General features: G+C 42.2%; 1 non-coding gene across 1 annotated transcript; it reads right to left on the bottom strand.

The window, feature by feature from the left end:
• Nucleotides 1-6,670: 6,670 nt before the first annotated feature.
• Trnas-cga (transfer RNA serine (anticodon CGA)) lies at nucleotides 6,671-6,752 on the bottom strand. The gene has a single exon. It is a non-coding gene; the product is annotated as a tRNA-Ser (tRNA).
• Nucleotides 6,753-7,689: the final 937 nt, after the last annotated feature.

The following is a 7,689-nucleotide window of genomic DNA, read 5'->3' on the forward strand; positions in this document are numbered from 1 at the left end:
ACGCATGAAACACCATGCGTCTCCATTTAAGCACGAATTTTCCAATTTGCTATTATTCTATAATTTTCTTCCAAATTTATTATCCCTCTATTTTTTAAGTTCTATTTAAATAAGGAAAACGCTCTTCCATTACCTGGAAATAATCATGAAAGTTGGTGCAGCTCGCAAATTACAGCAATGTAGACACCATTTCCTCTTCCAACTAAAAGCCATTTATCCACGTCTCACACCACATCACATTACGCAAATTCCACACCGTTGTACGCCTGTTGCAATTAGCGTACCTTCGTGACGGGTTTGCCGAAGGAAAACGCTGCAATTTTCCCCCTGCCTCAAAAACGTGCCCCCTACAGCACGCCCGATGCAATGCTAATTAAATCAAAATGTTAAAGTTATCATCGCACCGGTTCGTTTCGACGGTATGGGCCAGCATTTCCAGTGGCCGGGATGCTGGTTGTCTGGTTCGGACGTTTCAGAAGGAATGCTTTTAAGCGTCTAAAAAGCTTTACCGGGAAAAGTGAGGTGCCCATTCTCGGCGGGTTTACCTATTGTGGGACATACAAAAAAATCCCACCCCCATTTGTCCATTTTGTCCTTTTTCAGCCAAAGTTTTGCTCGGGTTAAGGGTAAAAGGTAAAAGCAACCACCCACTGCGAATGACTTTTTCTCGCGCTAGCGACAGGTTTTCCCACCTGATTTGTGTGCTTTCGGCGGGATGAGCGATAACTAGGTTCAATGTACTGAAAACCTCGAGTTTCCATTTATCTTTTCCCACCGCACACAATGCCCGGCACGGTCCACGCTTGTTTTATGATTATGCGTAGCTCACTGACCGGTGCCGTTTTTGAATGGAACTTGGTGCGTTCTTGTTGAGCGAAGCCACAAACCACCCCACCGGGAATGGGTCCGTCCCAGGGCACTCGACTATGGGTACACAGCGTGGAAATTATCGTGCCAAATGAAGCCAAGGCGTAGGGTATACACGAGACTTCTGCTTATCAAACGACGACTATACCTAACGCGACTACAACAGTGCGAACCGGTGGTAAAACTCCGCTGGAACAGGAGGAATTTTTCGATTGAATCGAGTTGGTTTTTGGGAGCGGAATCGGTTGGTTCAACATTTTAACAACACAAAGCACCTGCACGAGAAGCCACGCGCTTGTGGGCCGAACCCGAAGCGGATGGATAGAAGGGGCCCGGTAAACATGGCGCATAATTTACCTTCACCGACAAATTATGTAGCCTGGCATTGTGTTTGCCCGAGCGTACCAGCCACTGTTAACACAAGGATTATCGCCAACGATGGTCCCTAATGGCTTTGGGCGCTTTGGTTCGATTCGGTTGTGCTGGTGGATCCGTCGGTTTGGTGCGAATGTTTTCCGTCCCTTTATTGAATCGACACATATACCGGCAGGAATTCGTTTACGTTGCACTATAATTAAGCTTGGTGAAGCGGTGCCTTTAAATAAAATTAAAGGGTGGGTCTAGTGAATTAAGAGCACAAAGAATATAAAACTGGACACTTGAAGTATTGAGTTCAAGACCAGTCAACATGTTTCAGTGGTAATGTTGGTCACTATGCCTTTCGACACTCCTTTTGGAGTTCTATCTAATGGCGATAGAAGCGAATTATTGCTGTGAACCATCTACACTTACAGAAAGAGTATATATTAATATATTATAATAAAGCATGCCTAAAAGTATGCAATCGGCAAGGCAATAGGCGCTTAATTGACTTTTAATTCTTTACAAATACCAATCCCATATCATTGTGTTCTTAACTATTACGGTGTTATTTGAAAGAACAAACACTCCCACCAAAATATGCTCACCGGCAACGAAAAAAAAACCCCATCAAAAAGCAAATCCCACACCCAAAAGGATGCAATCTCAATCGTGCGCTGGCTATATCCGGTAGCACGTTTTGGGCCCCAAAGTAATCGAGCACTTCAAACAGCATGCAAAAAGTGCCGAATGGAATATTCAATTTCAACTCACACCCACACGCAAAACCCGATATGCGCATCGAAACGGAAAAGCACGAACCAAAATCAATACCGCCCGCCTTCCGCAGCGAACGGAAATGGATTCGTTAACGGACACTCGAAAACCCCGATCTGTCGTGGTACGCAATCGTGCTGAAGTTTGACTTGTTTTTTGTCTTGGTTTGGTGTTTTTTTTATTTTCTCTTTGATTTCCCTTTTCATCTACAAACAATCGGATGCTTTTATTATCGAGGTTCGATAGCGTACTGTAATGGTTTACACCGCTCTACAATGACGCCCAATGCATGCTAATGATGGTTAATTTTCAAACCATGTCCTTGTTTTACCATCACGGGAACAAGCAATACCAAAACAATACCCTAAAATGTAACAAAGACTAAAGGTTAATTTAATGTAGCAAAGCACTACAACAAACGCTCTTTAATGTGCATTTTAACAAATGTTGGAAGCTTCACACAAACATCAAAGCGAAATCGGCTGAATTCTCCGAACAAAACCCCATCGCATTGCCATCCTTTCTCTCAGCACCACACCAGCAGGAGCCTTATCTGTTCGTTTAAACCGTCCGTCAATTAATTAGAGGTTGGAATTGATGTGACCATATTACCCGTAATTATCGAGTGCATTCGAACCGATCCCGGCACGGACGCTATTGCACGGTTGTAAAATGTGTGCATTGGAAGGGATCCTAATGCGTGATTTCAATCGTAGCCAACCAGCTGACACACAACGCCGACGTGCCTGTGAACGTGCCCAGTAACGCAACAATTGGATTTTGTCTGCGGATAGTCGGGTTGTTTACGCAAACATTCAATAAAATAATCGCATTGATGTGCTCTTGTTTAGATAAGCGGCAGCAGCACAGCAACAAATAAAAAAGTTTTCCATATTGATATGTGTAATAAGATCTATATTTTAATAATTTTAATTAGCTGTTAATTACAATTTATATGTTTAATAGCCGTTACGCTAATGGGTAACAAAGGAATAATGTAAGGCTTACCAGAATTATGTTTATCTTGTTGGTGAGTAATCAAACACCTGCAAATAATGATGAGATAAGCTTTAAATTCGGTGATGAAATCAAATTTATGTAAGTCCACGTGACCAATGCAACTTTGGGTAAAAAAAATCCACGAATGTACGAAGTTACCACTACCATCACTGACATGTCAGTAAATGTCAACCCCAGCTGTCAAAATATCCCGCCACCTGTCATTTATGTTTACAGTACAATTTGCACCAACAACACAAATTAAACACGTAATTATCCTGCCACTCTATCACACCATCAATTATGGCCTGCCGTACTACATGGCACTACGGCACCTTCTGGCCTTCAATGAATACTTTTTGCTTCTCTTACTTGTTCCCTCACTGGTGGCGAATGTTACGGTAGAAAAAGTTTCTTTAATGATCTTGAAATAAATGTTTTTCCCACCCACAAATCAACCCATTATGTATCTGAAGGAATTGAAGATAAATTAAAAAAAGCTAAATACCGAAGTTTGATCTTGTTTCTGGTGCGAAACTTTTGCAGCGCACAATTTCCCCGTGCCATTAAAAAAAACAGTTCAAATGTTATGTTTGGGCTATCAGTTTGTTTTCCATCGCTTCCTTTTTTGCCCGCGATCGTACACACACTAACATCAACTACAGCATCGATCGACGGATTCGTGCAGAATCGTAAAACACTCATCCGGTGTGTGATTTTGCAGTCGGGAAAGTGCTATTTTATTCTCCGAAAACCTTTTCGAAACTCGTGCTTAAAACCGGAAATTAAAACAATAAACAGCAGCTACAGTCTAACCCAAACCCGCAAAGCGGTAGTCCGTTTTGGCGTACCACTGGTTTGTTGTTTTGTTTGTTTGTTTATTATTCACCCAATCATTTGCCTCGTCAGGATCGGCTCGGAAATAAGGATTCGTGGCCGTTCGTGGAAGAGAAAGAATTCGCTACGGGGGAAGATTTTTATTTGCTTCAGCTTGTTCCACACCACACCACGAACCGGCGACGGGAAGCGATATCGAAAAGTAGCCAAAATTGAACTCTTTCCTTCTTCGCTTTCCCGGTGCCAAACCTCGTCAATCAATATGCCAAACAGCTCTGCCCCGAGCCCTGACTTATTGCCCATTTGCTCGTTTAATGAGCGATAAACGCGTGTTAGTTATGGAAGTTTCCTTCGGGGAAATGGTCCCGTAAACAGCAATTATACCGCATCTCGCTGTACAAACATTAAGGAACATCGCGCCTTTTTTACCCACTTACCGTCGGAGTGTAACGTTGGGAACGGAGTTTATGTTCACTGAATTGAGTTACCTTTCGACGTATAAACACTCGTTAAAAGGTGAGAGAACGTCTTTTTGCCGAGACCGGGCTTTCTTCGTGTGCAGTTCCCTTTTTCCCCAGTACAAATGAGCAGCACACGTTCTTACTTGCTTTACAATGCAAGCTTCTTCCCGCTGTGCAAAAATATTTTTCTTGGACTGGTTCTGTTCCAACAGCAAGGCTAAATCGCCAAAGAAGACACAGGCAAACGTCTACAACATAATTCATATTGTGGCTCGTTTCGTTCTGTTTTTTTTTGCTTTAATCTAGGAAAATTATCATAACCGTACATCATCTTGTTGGATAGTTTCTCGTTCTGATTCAGAGCATTCGGAACACGAACCTTGGCGTTATCTAACAGTCACACCAAGCGTAGAATAATTTATGCACCTTTACAGTTTCAACAACAGCTTGCTGCTGTTACCTTCACATTTCACTGCTTAAACATTTTATTAAATGATTTTATAAATGACTGTAATTGTACTGTGTATTTTTCATCTTTATTGGCATAATTCGTCCATTTTTGTATACAGGAAAGCATACTAACGTCGTGTATATAAAGATAATGAAATATCGCCATTAGTCTAGTGATTTAGCTGTTTTCCCACACAAAACTACAACAAAAGGACAGTTTGGCGAATTAAATTCTCGCTCAATGGAGGCGCCTGGTACAAACTACACCTGCACTGAAACACATCCAATCAAAATCCGACATAATACCATGAAACCTTAAATTTATTAATTTCTACTCGCCACACAACATTTGCACCACTGGCGGATCAAAACCAGCGTCCAAAATTTGCCATCCAACCCGGATCAAACAATTGTACCAGCGGGCAGTTCAACGAAACAAACCGCGCAAAAATCACGATCAAAAGGCAAATATTGATTCGATGGAAATAAATATCCTCCTCCTTCTCTCCCCTCACACATACACACTATTATATGCGCACTCACCGCTCTACTGCTTTGTACTGAGCCAAATTAATTGCATTCGAATCCCACTTTACGCAGCGTGCATGCGGGCTCCACGTGCGCTCACTGTTATTTGCGCTTGTGCGATGTTTATCGAACGACCAAATGTCGGACGAAAAAAAGCACATCGGGCAACGGGTGGTCATCAAACCGGATGCACTTTCCAGGCAATGTTGCACGTTTGCGCGGGGGAACGAACGGGGCAAACACGAAACCAAAGGGAAAGGAAAGGAATTTAGGCTATAAAGAGAAAAATAAAGAGAGTGAGAGAGAAAAATAAAATAAAACTTGTGCAAACAAGAATTGAAACTTTTCACTGCAGCAAAGAGTGGAAAACTCGCTGATTTCATGCATCATTGAGTGTTCGCACCGACGGCTTATCCGCTTATTATGCGATTTGGTGGGTGGACAATTTACGACCCATCCACCCAAAATGCGAGCTGTAAGGGGAGAATAAAAAAGCGAAGCGGCATTACACATGCAAAATAAACTCACCAATGCAAAACCTGTATGGAACCTTGTGTGTGACAAGGTGAATGACCCCATGGGGCGGAGAGGGGGCAGAAAAGGATCGATCGATGGGTTGAAGGACGCATATATCCATTTTATTGTTCCACTTTCGAATTATTATTCCCAGTTACACAAAAAAAATAGGCAGATATCGAATATGGAGGAAAGTGCAATCACAAATAGAATACGAGTTTAGTTTGTAAAGAATTATTTATAAAACAATAAAGAAGGAGTTATATTGTGTGTATTGTATTTATATGTGTTATTAGTAAAGCATGGAACAAATTAGCGGCGAAGTTAAAATTTGCAAATACGGGCAATGTTGAACGTTGTGTGCCAAAAAAAGAACAATTGTGCCAAGGAAAGATGGCGATTAAGGAGTTCATTACCAAGATGTCTCATCGAATATCTGCGTCGTCGGATAGCAAAACGAGGGACTACAGTGGAGGGTGCACAGTTTCAAACTTAACTCTCCTATTACAATAACCCTAAAGTAAACAGTCGATCTGCTAGAAGTGAAAGAGAGCAAAATATACTACTAGATTATTTGTGTGATTTTTTCTTGTACCCATAAGTTAGTCCGGTCCTCTTGAAACCTCTAACAACTACCAATAATTGTGTTGGATAGGCGGCTTAAACGTCAAACTCGTATGAAACATTCTAGATAAGGACACAAAGTAACGAGTAGAGAATAAGTTAGTCAAGTAGAAATAATGTTACCATTAATTCTTGCGCAATCAAAGGCCAACGCAATCATCAAACAAGGTTTGAATGAAAAGTTAATAAACAATACACTCCTCCCCCTTTGCATTTCTAAAAACAATCCCCTGATCGTCAACTCAAAAACTCGCAGCCGGTAGGATTCGAACCTACGCTCCCAGAGGGAATCTGATTTCGAGTCAGACGCCTTAACCACTCGGCCACGACTGCTCTACGTAAACTGGCACACCAGGCGAACATTGCATAAAAGAAACTGACCTGTGTCCGTTTTAAAAATACACTCTGCGATGTAATAATTATTGCCTACAGGGTGTACCATATTCGTTTGCGTGAAAAGGAAAATTATGAATTTTCAACGCTGTGCCCGCTTGACCTATTTTTAGCCAAACAGACGAAAATGTTAACTCTTAGCAGGCAAACAGGAAAACAGCGTTTCATTCGACGAGTACTAAACCCAGCTAAAGAACACGAAAATGGTTCCAAACCTCTTCCCTTAATGGTTATCTCTAGGGCAGGCCATGTTAAGCCGATGTTTGCCAAACCAACCTCGGAACTCTGTCTGGTACTTACCGTTTAAATTCCTCACTTTATGTGAACCATCGAAGAAAACGGAGGATCAAAATCGGCATCCGTCAGTGTGCGTACCCATCATGGGACGTTGCTAAAATATACAAAATAAAATATTTAAACTTACTCACCGTAGCGCCTAGTGCTGCTGCTTTAACGGCGCCCGCTTTCCAGCTTCCAGCAAACGGTGTGGGAGGGGGTGTCCTTGCGTCTGGCCAAAAGTTACGTCCAACATATCCATCTTGCCTAGATGTTTTGGCAGTGCATGGCATTTATTCGGTTTGTGCTGTTTTGTTACGTGGATACGGCCATGTACATATCATGGTGGAATATTCAATGTCGGCTAACCAACCTAACCTGATTCCTGTTAGACGAAGCCTTCCGCTTCCATCGTGCGGGAACGCAGCGCATGCGGGACGGTAGCTAGGGTATTTGTTGTGGTAAGTAACCATCGGGACGCACATAACGAGCGTTAGAAGTGCCGAGCAAAACGTACTGAGCGATTCCTGCCCAGGTCCTCAGTATGATTGTTTGAGTTGTTGCATAAATACAAACGGGGAACCTTAACGTCAATATTTGC

Source organism: Anopheles moucheti, chromosome 3, assembly GCF_943734755.1.
Source record: "Anopheles moucheti chromosome 3, idAnoMoucSN_F20_07, whole genome shotgun sequence".
Classification (NCBI taxonomy): domain Eukaryota; kingdom Metazoa; phylum Arthropoda; class Insecta; order Diptera; family Culicidae; genus Anopheles; species Anopheles moucheti.